This window comes from Panthera onca, chromosome D3, assembly GCF_046562875.1.
Source record: "Panthera onca isolate mPanOnc1 chromosome D3, mPanOnc1 haplotype 2, whole genome shotgun sequence".
Classification (NCBI taxonomy): domain Eukaryota; kingdom Metazoa; phylum Chordata; class Mammalia; order Carnivora; family Felidae; genus Panthera; species Panthera onca.
In genome coordinates this window covers 40,783,317-40,797,009 of record NC_138350.1, presented here as the reverse complement: position 1 = coordinate 40,797,009, position 13,693 = coordinate 40,783,317, and the positions used below count along the sequence as shown (strand labels likewise).

The 13,693-nt window shown below is 36.7% G+C and overlaps 1 pseudogene; it reads left to right on the top strand.

Annotated features, from left to right (window-relative positions):
• Nucleotides 1–12,691: 12,691 nt before the first annotated feature.
• LOC132674986 (large ribosomal subunit protein eL43 pseudogene) lies at nucleotides 12,692–13,077 on the top strand (annotated as a pseudogene).
• The last annotated feature ends 616 nt before the right edge of the window (nucleotides 13,078–13,693 follow it).

Sequence of the window (13,693 nt, the reverse complement as noted above, 5' to 3'; positions counted from 1 at the left end):
CTGGAGGTCAGTGATGATGTTAGGATCTTTTATACTCCCAGGGTCTCAGGAAGAAGACTCCCTATTCCTTCCTAATTAACATGCTGCCTTTTGTCCTATGCCTTACCTATCCAATTAAAAAAATATATATACTACCTCAGAGTAGAAAATATCAGAACTTATCATTTCAACTGATCTTCACTTTTATTCCAATATTACCTTTCAGCAATAGGAACTAAACATTGGAAAATAAATATTTCTCATAACTGAACAGTAGACCTGCTCTATGTTTTCACAAGGCAAAGAAAAATATCTATAAAGCATAGAACCATTTACAAGTTGCTAAAACTAGAACACTCATTATTTTAAGGAAAATCACACTCTTAGTAAAAAACGTTGTTCATGTCTGCTACAAAGTCATTTAGTATAATTGGTACCTTAGTTTCCAAATTATGTTCCAAAACCTAAAACAATTCTCAATATCTGTTTACATGCCATAAAATGACCTGGTGATTTACTCTCTACAATGTTGACCAGTATAGACAACCTTAGTGAAATAAACTATAAGAAATTTTCAAAACTATCTGCCCGAATAAGCACTCACTTTTGGGCCCATGCATAATATAGGTATTTAACCAGTTACTCTCCTTATTTACTATGTTGCCCTCTCCTCCTCAAAGGCTTCTCGTGACTAATAATTTTCTTGTTGCTTCTATGTATTCTTTGTATATTTACTACATCAGAACAGTAAAACAGCACCGAACAGTTCTTTGGCTTTGTTGTCATTGGTTTTTTCCCCTTAACTCTGATATAGGCTTCCTGAAGGACTGGTATTTGCCTTTAAATTCTTTTCTAACATTCCAGTTGTTGACCAAGAAGAGATCTCCTGCACAAGCTACAGTTCCCTTCATTACAGAATTACTCAGCTCCTACTGGCTCTTTTCTGGAAGTTCTGCACCTGTGGATAAGTTAAAGCACTCTGCTTGTCAGTTGGAAGTGAGGGGAAAAAAAAATCTCAAGTTGGCTTAAACAAAAATATACTTACTGTTCATTTAAATGAAAAGTCCAGACCAAGTAGTAACTTCAGGTGTGGCTTTATTCAGGACTCAAATGATATCACTAATTTTCTTTGCTTCCTCTGAGTTGACTCCATTCTCAACCTCCCTGCAGTGGTTCCTGAAACTTCAGATTTCCATAATCATCACATGAAGGCCACCACCAGAGGGAGAGTTCAATAAAAGCACAAACAAAAGTTTGGATTGAGTCTTCTTGGCTGAAATTGGCAAGGTTGGTAGTTCTAACTGGCTTGGCGTGGGTAAGAACTCCAGCTATAGTGCCCAGAAGTAGAGCCAGCTCTGACCCAATGTTTCTGGGCCAAAAGGAAGTCAGAGTTGCCTCCAGACAAAACTGTAGTGGAGGGAGGAATATGGACAAGGAGGGACAAAACCAATTCTTAGCCACTGGTAGTACTGTATCCACTTTTGACTTTTGGGTAATTTGTTATTGTTTTTCCTAGTGGTGAGTTTGGTCGGAACATTGGTCCTCTATGGGATCTGTATCATGCTGCCAAGATGCTCCTTAATGGCAAGTACATTCTACAGAACTACTAAACAAAATTCTTTTTTGTTCTTCCAGAAACAATTTCCAATTTGTGTAATGTAAAAATGACAGATTTATTAATAGTGTGCCTAAACACTATTTATTAGTAGTGTGTCTACTGTTCTTTAAAGTGCTCTTCTCAAGCTTTCAATATAATGAAATCATGAGTTTTTTTCATTATATGTTTTTTTGACAATATAAATAACTGTCACACCATAGATAAATACCTTCTATTAACTTATAAGGTCTAGGAGGATTTTCTTATATTAGTTGTCTCCAATTCTTAATAGAAGTTCTAAAATACTTCCTAGAGTTAACAGTTCTCAACTCATGATTTTAGTTATTTTGAACCTTTTAAACATGGCACTAAAAGCTGCCTTGGCAAGGCGGGGGGGACGTGTAAAAAGTCCGTTGTTAATGTATCCCCCATTCCTCTCAAGAGGTCCATTCCTTTTAGCACTTTCAAGCCAGGTAATTGTGTTCTCCAGTGTCACTGCCTTTTTCTCTTTTATAAACACTTGGGAAACACGTCAAATGTCATTCTATCATTTCCTCTTCCCCTTGCTTCCCTTTAAATATTACGGCAGAAAACAAAATTTTCCAGAAATATATTTGGATTCATTCATCCATTAGAACTGTATCTTCATATACTATGGAATATTTTTAAACAACACCAAGGGGTTTTTTTAGTTTAGTGGTTTTTGGTTTTTTGCCCTCTTGTCAATTTCTTCCCATACTTACTCCTTTTCATAAAGTTGACTTTTTTTTCCTATTCAAACTTCTGTTGGATTTTTACTTGTCTTCTCTTCTTCCCCTGAGGCATGTTAGTAACTTCTTAAAGATGCTTTCTACAAACAACTCTTCCAGAACTAGGATACTGCTTAAGCCTAAAACTACCATTTTAAAATTATTTTTGTTTTTTATGCACACATCAAAAATGCAAACTGAAAGAAGTAGAAACATAAAACAAAATATTCTTAAACTTATTAATATTCCATATTTATATATACAAACACTGCAAGTCCCAAAATAGTAATCTAAAGCACTGGATATTTTTGTCTATTGATTTTAATTAAGTTTACTTTAGGTTGTCTGGATCTCAAGTAGGAGAGAAAAGAGAAATAGATGAAAATATCACAAGCAAGCTTTTTATCCCAGCTCTTGGGGAAAAAAACTAATAAGCCACCTCCACAGTGAATTTCTAGTGAATCATTAACCAGGGATTTGTTGCCTTGGTTACTGAGCCAGGTAGAGATTCCAGTAAAAAAGCAATGTGACCTGTGAGCTCAGGAAACTGAAGAAGTGAAATTTCTGCATGATGATATTTGCAATTTCTACAGAATGAAATGAAAACAGTAAAAATGTATGTTAAAATAGAATACCTTGATTTTTGACCCAATGTTAGATTTTACACACACACACACACACACACACACTTAATAACAACAATAGTGTGTGCTTGCTTGCAAAATTTTACAAAATACAGACCATTTCCAATATGAGATATCTCTCCTGGAAAACAAAGCACTTTGCTTTTCAATGATGACTAGATATTCCATCAGTAGAGAATATTTTGATAACAATAGATTTGTAAGACAAGCATTCAGAAAGCAGACTGAGTATATTTTACAGGCAAAATACCTCTGTGTATGGTTCTTTACGTTATATTGTATCAAAATAAGAATCACGTAAATATTGATACCAAACCTAGAACCAAAGGCAAAACCAAAATACAGATTTAAAGGCATAACTTCAAGCATCACTACTATCTTAGGATGGAATTAGATTTATTACTAAACTCAGGATAACACTGAAGATGTCAATGGTGCACTAACCAACATCTAGTGATGACAGAGACTACATTATCTCTGATGGTTCACATTGTTCTGTTTTTCTGGAAAACCCTAATATGCTATCCAAGCCCTACTTCCTACTCTTTCATGCCAATTCTTCAAGCAAGTCCAGTTTACACTAAAACTATCCCAATTATAGAGTAAAAGACAGATAAATTTACAGCTGTCCCATGGATGAGAAAGAGGCATCTAACAAGAAACAATAAACCTTAAATTCTTCCAACAGTTAGTGATAACTAGGCAGCATGACACAGCCAATAGGACAGAGTTTCTGAAGTCAGTTGGCCTGGATTTATATTCTAGCTCTACCACTTACTGACTGGGTTGTTCTGAAAGTAAAATCCCCAATCCCTGGTTACTAAGCAATGCAATAGGAATACTCACACTTATTCCAGAAGACTGACTGTTATCAAAATTCAGTAAGATGATACATACAAAGCTTCTCTAGTTCAATAAAAATGGGTATCTTTCTTCCTTCCTATTTCTCACATGGAAAACTTCCACTTTTCATTTTAAAAAATAAGATTTCCTGAAATGCTCAAACTTGAGATTCTAAAATTTAGAACATTTTCCATATACATCCTTTAAGAGCTATTTTTTTAAGTGCACTATTACTACTGGCTCCCATGGTCTGGAACCTTCCTTCAAAACACATAAAAAAAATTCTCTGACACAAAGCTAGAAATAAAAGTAAAAAGGGTAAATTTAATATTCAGATTGTGTATTTAATCCATGCCCAAACTTGAATGCAGTCACATAGGGCTCACACCTAGTCTCACAGCCCCAAATATGCAGCATTCATGATCAACATATATACTCAATCATAAATTACCCTGAGTTTACAATCTTCCCAGCATCTTCCTATGGGTAATTGCAAAATTTCTTTCACCATAATTAATCCAATTTGAGAAATTAACTTAGTTTGAGATTAGTGCCGGATTGACTTAAATAAGATGAATGTTTGGCATCTGTGGTTTATTGCAAATTATACAGAAGGTACTGAGATTTGTTTTATTCCAAATATGGCTTTATTTAGGCTTCTCTTTTTATGACTGTATTAGGCTCTCTGCCTTTATTTCCTGTCAAAGCTCTTAGATGCTTATTACTTGATATTTATTTGTCCTTTACCTTTCAGAGACAGCCAAATCCTAAGATGTTTAAATATATTACATAGATTTTGAATTTTTTAGGGTTAATTTTTAATAAGAATTATCTTAACGGTGGCAATAACCAACTGGCAAAAATACCATTGGGGCTTTAAATTATATGTTTAGTAAAACTTTCTTTTCCTTAATTTATCTATTACTCAAATAGCACATTATATTTCATATTCAAGAGATGATTTTTAAATATTAGCCAATAAGATTAAAGACTTATTGAACAATAATATTTGAGTATATGTATTTCACAAAGAACACTTTTATTCTATAATTCCCTATGTTTTCATGAATAGGTCTGTTATATGAACATGGACCTCTGGCCTATTTTGTCAGGTCCCATCTCATAACAAATGAGATGACATGGTTACTACTTTCAAGGGGTTTTCAGTCTCCCAGAAGAGACAAGCATGTAAATAAGTCATTATTATATTATGTTAGCCAAAGCTCCCTGAAAAAAAAGTTCCCAGACCTAGGAGGAAGCACTTAAAATTCATCTGGGGCATAAAATCTCCATAAAGCAAAAGTAAGGAAAACTATAAGATGGAAAGATGGGGAGCAATGCAAAGTGATACACTACTGGGCTGGCAACTACTTCACAATAAACCCTAAAAAGACACAGCCGGTCACTGGTAGTTCAATTGCTCAGCTACTCAGATGTCTGCATAGAGACACTCTGCTTAGAAAAAGAAATCCATGGGAAGTAAAGAGAGGACACAATAAAAGATAATACTCTGGCCTGCTAGTTCTCAAAATGGTCCACATTCTCCAATCGAAGCATCAAGAATAGTAACATTTAGAGACATTTTCAGAGGAAATCAGGAGAGGCCAAGATGATGGAACAGCATGGAAGTTTTTTTGCATCTTGCATCCATGAAATACAGTCAAATCAACACTACACCATCCTGCACACCTAGAAAACTGATTTGAAGATTAACACAACAATCCACACAACCTGAACCACAGGACTCAGCAGGTAGGTGGCACGGAGAGGTGAATTGGGGGAGAGAGAAGCTGCGGAGGGCAGGGAGTCACTTTTGTGTGCAGGGAGAGGACGGAGATGGGGGGAGAGTATGGGAAAAGCACCCCCCTCCAAAACCAGCTGGAAAGAGGAAAAGTGGAAACAGCCATAGGGACTGAATTTAAAAGAGAGAAAGGAGAAAGGAGAGGGTTTAAATTCCATTAAGACTCTATAAACAGGAGGAGTGCAGAGTTTGAAACTCTGCAGCTCGATACCTGGCAGTACTCTGGTGGCAAGGAAGAATCCCCAGGAACAGAATGAGGTCTGGGGATCCTTGGGCCACAGGGGGAAAGGCGGTCCCCCTGCTGGAAGGATATTTGGTAGAGGCTGTATGGCCACCTGGTCCCAGCAGACCCCAGAGAACAACCAAATTCACTGGTGCTGGAACAAAGTCATTAGGGGTGAAGCTTGGTGCCAGATATGTGTTGTGATTTCCCATAATCCCTGAAATGCTGCTGCTACACAATTGTGTGAACTTTTTCTGGGGTGGGCTGGCACCCAGCCACAGTCTCTGGGCATCAGCATCAGCAGGGTCCCTGAATGTTCCTGGGTGCAGCTGGCACCTGGCCATTGCTCAGTGAGACCCTCCCTCAGAGGGTCTGAGTGGGTCAAAGCTGCAGTCGCTCAGAAGTGAGGGGTCAGGACACAGCAGCATCTGAGATAAAACTCAGGAGGGAGGTGCACCCTGACAACCTGATGGCTTGGTCGCAGACAGTGTAAAAGCAGGAAGTGGACAGAAGCGAGAGAAAAAGAATGAGATTGGGGAGAACAGAGTTCGGATACTAGAGACTGGGTAGCTGGGTGGCGCCATTTTCACCCCTTCCACGCATGTGCATACACACCTACAAGCACAGCATTCCACCCCAGTAAGTTAAGCAGTGCCATCTAGTGGAGAATGGAGCCATTACACTAAGCTCCACCCAATTGGGCCAATCTTGCTCTTCAGGAACACCACAAATCTCTCCACCTGCTTAGTTTCTGGACTATAAAGTGCTTCATAGTTTGACCTCTAGGGGAAAACAATATAATTTCAATCATATTTCAGTCTGCTCGCCGGTGCATCTAGTCAATTTTCTTTCTTTTTTCTTTTTTTCTTTTTCAAATCTTTTCTTTGTCTTGAATACAGAAAGAGAAAATTTTTATTTTTATTTTCAATTTTTATTAAAAATATATTTTTAATTTTTCTCTACTATACTTTTTATTTTGTGTAAATTTTTCAAATTCCATTTTACTTCCATCACTTCATCATATTCTATTTCATTGTCCTCATTGTTTCAAATATTCAAACATTTCCCTTTTTTAAAATTTTCCTTCTTTTCTTCCATTTTTCTCTAATCTATCAAACTCCTTTCAACAACCAGACCAAAACATACCTAGGATCAAACATCATTTATTTGATTTGTGTGTGTGTGTGTGTGTGTGTGTGTGTGTGTGTATGTGTGTGCTGTTTATAATATTTTAATTTTAATTTTACCTTATTAATTCATTTTCTTCCTTCAAAATGACAAAACAAGGAATTTACCCCAAAAGAAAGAGCAGGAAGAAATGACATCCAGGGACTTAATCAACACAAGCTACAAGCAACATGTCTGAACGAGAATTTAGAATCACAATACTAAGAATACTAGCAGGGGTCGAAAATGAATTAGAATCCTTCTCTGCAGATATAAAAGAAGTAAAGCCTAGTCAGGATGAAATAAAAAATGCTATAACTGAGCTGCAAACTCGAATGGAGGCCACAGCAGCAAGGATGGATGAGGCAGAACAGAATCAGGGATAGAGGACAAACTTATGGAGAATAATGAAGCAGGAAAAAAAGGGAGACAAAGGCAAAAGAGCATGATTTAAGAATTAGAGAAATCAGTGACTCATTAAAAAGGAACCACATCAGAATCATAGGGGTCCCAGAAGATGAAGAGAGAGAAGAAAGGAGTAGAAGGGTTATGTGAGGAAATCGTAGAGGAAAACTTTCCTAACCGGGGAAAGACACAGATAGCAAAATCCAGGAACCACAGAAAACACCCATACAATTCAACAAAAACCAACCATCAACAAGGCATATCATAGTCAAATTCACAAAATATTAGGCAAGGAAAGATTCATGAAGCAGCAAGGGGAAAAGTCCGTAACACATCAGGTTTGTGGCACACCGATCCACAGAAACCTGGCAGGCCAGAAAGGAGTGGCAGGATATATTCAATGTGCTGAATAAGAAAAATATGCAGCCAAGAATTCTTTATCCAGCAAGGATGTCATTCAAAATAGGAGAAATTAAATTTTCCCAAACAAAAATTAGAGGAGTTCATGACAACTAAACCAGCCCTGCAAGAAATTTTAAGGGGGTCATTCTGAAGGGAGAAAAGACAAAACAAAAAACAAACAAACAAACAAACAAAAAACACCAAAAGCAACAAGACTAGAAAGGACCAGAGAACACCACCAGAAACTCCAACTCTACAAGAAACATAATGGCAATAAACTCATCACTTTCAGTACTCACTCTAAACATCAATGGACCAAATGCTCCAATCAAAAGACAGAGGGTAACAGAATGGATAAGAAAACAAGATCCATCTATATGCTGTGTACAAGAGACCCACTTTAGACCTAAAGACACCTTCAGATTGAAAGTAAGGGGATGGAGAAACATCTGTCATGCTAATGGTCAACAGAAGAAAGCCAGAGTAGCCATACTTATATCAGACAATCTAGACTTTAAAATAAAGGCTATAATAAGAGATGAAGAGGGCATTATATCATAACTAAGGGGTCTATCCACCAAGAAGACCTAGCAATTGTAAACATTTATGCGCCAAATGTGAAAACACCCAAATGTATAAATCAGTGAATCACAAACATAAAGAAACTCATTGATAGTAATACCATAACAGTAGGAGACTTCAACACCCCACTCACAGCAATGGACAGATCTAATCAAGAAAATCAGCAAGGAAACAATGCTTTGAATGACACCCTGGACCAGGTAGACTTAACAGATATATTCAGAACATTTCATCATGAACCAGCGGAATATACATTCTTCGCCAGTGCACATGGAATGTTCTCCACAATAGACCACATACTGGGACATAAATCAGCCCTCAACAAGTACAAAAAGATCGAGATCATACCGTGCATATTTTCAGACCACAATGCTCTGAACCTTGAAATCAACCACAAGAAAAAACTTGGAAAGATAACAATACTTGGAGACTCAAGAACATCCTACTAAAGAATGAATGGGCTGACCAAGAAGTTAAAGAGGAAATTAAAAAGTACATGGAAGCCAATGAAAACGATAACACCACAACCCAAAACCTCTGGGATGCAGGAAAGGTGGTCATAAGAGGAAGTATATAGCAATCCAGGCCTTCCTAAAGAGGGAAGAAAGATCTCAGATACACAACCTAACCTTACACCTTAAAGAGCTGAAAAAAGAACAGCAAATAAAACCCAAAAACAGCAGAAGACAGGAAATAATATAGATTAGAGCAGAAATCAATGCTATCAAAACCAAAAAACAGTAGAACATATCAACGACACCAGAAGCTGGTTCTTTGAAAGAATTAGTGAAATTGATAAACCCCTAGCCAGTTTGATCACAAAGAAAAAAGAAAGGACCCAAATAAATAAAATCAAAAGTGAAAGAGGAGAGATCACAACCAACACAGCAGAAATAAAAACAATAATAAGAGAATATTATGAGCACTAATGTGCCAATAAAATGGGCAATCTGGAAGAAATAGACAAATTCCTAGAAACATATATGCTACCAAAACTGAAACAGGAAGAAATAGAAAATTTGAACAGGCCCATAACCAGTAAAGAAATCAAATTAGTAATCAAAAACCTCCCCAAAAACCAAGAGTCCAAGGCCAGATGGTTTTCCATGGGAATTCTACCAAACATTTATGGAAGAGTTAACACCTATTCTCTTGAAGCTGTCCCAAAAAATAGAAATGGAAGGAAAACTTCCAAACTCTTTCTATAAAGCCAGCATTACCTTGATTCCAAAACCAGACAGAGACCCCACTAAAAACGAGAACTATAGACTAATTTCCTTCATGAACATGGATGCAAAAATCTTCAACAAGATAGTAGCCAACTGGATCCAACGACACATTAAAAAAATTATTCATATATTATATATATACATTAAAAATATATATAAAATATAACACCAAAAGCATAAGAAATTGTGAAAGGGAAGTAAAAACGTAGTACATTTAGAATTCATTCAAAGTTAGGTGACCATGAACTTAAAATGACTACTATATACATAGATTGTTATCTGTGAACCTCATGGTAACCACAAACCAAAAACCTATAATAGATACATTACTAAAAAAAAAAAAAAAAGAAAAGAAAAAGAGAGAGAGGGAGAGAGAGAAAATCCAAGCAGAACACTAAAGAAAGTCATAAAATCACAAGGGAAGAAAACAAGAGAAAATGAAACAGAGAAGAACTACAAAAACAACCATTAAACAATTAAGAAAATGGCAAAAAGTACATACCTATCAATAATTACTTCAAATGTAAATATACTAAATTCTCCAATCAAAAGACATAGGGGTGGCTAAATGGAAAAAACGAAAGAAAGAAAGAAAGAAAGAAAGAAAGAAAGAAAGAAAGAGAAAGAAAGAAAGAAAGAAAGAAAGAAAGAAAGAAAGAAAGAAAGAAAGAAAAAGAAAGAAAGAAAGATGAGAAAGATTAATCTATATGCTGCCTTCAGGAAATTCACTTCAGACCTAAAGACACACAGACTGAAAGTAAAAGGATGGAAAAAGATATTCATGCAAATGGAAATGGAAAGAAAACTAGAGTAGCAATTATTATATCAGATAAAATAGACTTTAAAACAGCCTGTGACAAGACACAAAGAAGGGAATTACATAAAGATAAATGACCCAATCCAACAAGAGAGTATAGTAATTATAAATATATATGCACCCAACACAGAGCACCTAATTATAAGCAAATATTGACCGACACAAAGAGAGAAATACAGTACAATAATACAATAATCATAGGGGACTTGAACAGCTCATTTACATTGGATAGATCATCCAAACAGAAAACTAATAAGGAAGCATCAGCCTTAAATGACACATTAAGCCAGACAGACTTAATAGATATATATCAGACATTGCAACCAAAAACAGCAGTATACAAATTCCCCTCAGATGGACATGAAACATTCTCCAAAATAGATCACATGATAAGCCACAAACAAGTCTCAAAAATTTTTAAAAGATTGTAATCATATCAAACATCTTTTCCAGCCACAAAGGTATGAAACTAGAGATGAATCACAAAAAAAAAAAAAAACCTACAAAAACATGAACACATGGAGGCTAAAAAACATACTACTAAAACACCCAAGGGGTCATCAAAGAAATCAAAGAGAAAAACAAAAATTACCTGGCGACAAGTGAAAATGGAAACACAACGTTCCAAATTCTTTGGGATGCAGTAAATGCAGTTCTAAGAGGGAAGTTTATAGTGATGAGTGGGGGAGAGGCAGAGAGAGAGAGAGAGAGAGAGAGAATCGCAAGCAGGCTCCACACTGTGTGCAAAGCCTGTAATGTGGCTCAAACTCACAAACTGTGACATCCAAGATCAAGAGTTGGACATTAAAACCCACTGAGCCACCTCAGTGCCCTTAAGCACAGTTCCTTGAAGAACTGAGGAGATACTGAAGTATTAAAAAATATGTATTGAGAACCTGAGGAGGTATGTGAGAACCATCCATTCTACTTCTTTATTTCTTGCTTTCTTTATGTGGCTTGTTTGCCAACTGGTAGTAAACCCACATGAGTGGAAATTAAACCATATTGAAGTTATCATTTTCACTAGACTTCAACATTAGACTAAAATGTGTTCTGTCAGAACTAGCTCTGCTGGACTTCTTAAGACTGCTATTTTTTGAATGATACTATTTCAATTAAATAAATAGTTAAAACTTATTTCAGCTGCTATATATCATGCATTTAGCTAGACAATGGGAAACCCAAAGGTTAATAAGAAATTTAAAAAAACCAAAAACCTCTGCCTTCAAAGAACTTGGAGTCCATTGAAGGAGACAGACAAATAAACAAATAAAATGTGTCCCACGGTGATCTGCATTGAGTGCAGTGAGAATTCAGAGGGCTACCTCACCCACCCAGTTAAGAACATAAGGTCGTATTGGAGGTGAGGAAGAATAAGATAGAGACATTATCTTTTTTTAATTAGTTATTTATTTTTTTAATATAGATAGAGACATTATCTTAAAGGGCAGAGGTAACACTTGAACTAAGGACTAATTTGAATAGTCAGGAGAAAATGAGATGACGATATTCTAAAGGGAAGAGGATAAGCCTGAAAAAGGAGGCAATGAACTGTGTGATATGTGCAAGGAACCAGAAGTAGTATGCTGCATCTAAAGCAAATAATGTGAGGCAGAAATGACAAAAGATGAAGTCCATGACATATTTCCATGACGGACTTTGAGCTGTATTCCATGGGTGATGAAGAGTCACTAAAGGTTTTATACAGAAGAGTAATATAGTCAAATTTGTGTTGCCCACTGGACAGTGAGTCCCCTGGGTAGAAGAACTAACCCAGTGGCAGTTTAAGTTAGGTCTTGATAAAGAGAAAAGAAGATTTTTTATGCTCTCTAGCACATGAGCTTGTGTGTCCAAAGCAGTTCGTTTTCTTTCCTGTGTATATGTGTGTGTGTGCTAGAAAGACAGATTTATCTGTATCTTTATAGCTTCTGGAAAACCACCTTTATGAGAATATTAAAATGTTTATAAGAACATTCATAAATATTTTTGTGCATTATGTAGCAGAGATTACAATAAAACCTAAGGCTATAAGAGCACATAATTTCAGAAGTAATGTATGTAAGGAAGGGACTCTAACCAGTATCTCTCAGAGGATGTGCACTGTAAATTGCTACTGAAACAGCGATCAGCCCTGCTAATACAGCAGTCATTGAAGGTCAGGATCTCCACGATTACCAGTAACATTCAGAGTTCACCCAATCCAGGTATCTAAATGTAATAATCCCATGCTCTCTGGGCTCAGACCTAGTTTGTGGCAACATGGCTAAACATGCCAAGAAGGTCAGAATCATTGGTAAATACAGGACCCATTATGATGTCTCCCTCAGGAAAATGGTGCAGAAGATTGAAATAAGCCAGCATGCCAAGTACACTTTGCAAGGGCACGTTGCAAGTACACTTGCTCCTTCTGTGGCAAAACCAAGATGAAAAGACGAGCTGTGGGAATCTGCCATTGTGGTTCCTGCATGAAAACCATAGCCAGTGGTGCCTGGTCCTACAACACCACTTCTGCCGTCATAGTAAAGTTGGCCATCAGAAGACTGAAGGAGTTGAAAGACCAGTTGAAGCTCCACCATTTGAAGCTAGCCTATAATAAATGGGTTCATTTATATAACAAAAAATAAATGTAATGATTCCTAGAGGGGTTCTTTTGGCTAAGGACCATGAGTAGGCTAAAAGTACTCATTGGGAAGGACTCAATCCAAACTCAAAGACAAAAAACAAAAAACACAAATATAAACAATAAGCACTAATATTGTGAAATTGACTTTCAGGTCCTTTGAATACTCTAGCAGGCACACATAGCTGGTATAACTAAGAGCAGAGCCTTAACTGCTTCATCTGGAGCCATCTTCCTGAGTAGCCCCACATATACTGAATATCTCTAAGGTATGCTGCCCTAGGACTGATGCTACTTCCATTCAGTAGTATCAGTCTTGGCATACGAAGTTATTCAAAGTTCTTCTTTACCTGTTGATTTATACTGAAGCCTTGTTTCATACTAATATGCTTTACAAGATGCTTGTAGCCTGCTTTATCTAACCCTTGGAATAGTTTTTATCTGCCTGCTAGTCTAGGCAGCTCTAATATAAACTTCATGTGTTTAAATGTCCACTATGACAGCTGCATTCTCCCTGGGGTGGAGGGGCCAAGAGGAAGGTTTAATCTGTCCCCTTGACAGAAAGAGTGTCCATGGCATTAGGGCTCGAGCTATACAGACCTACAATGCATACACACTTGGCACTTCCTACCTTA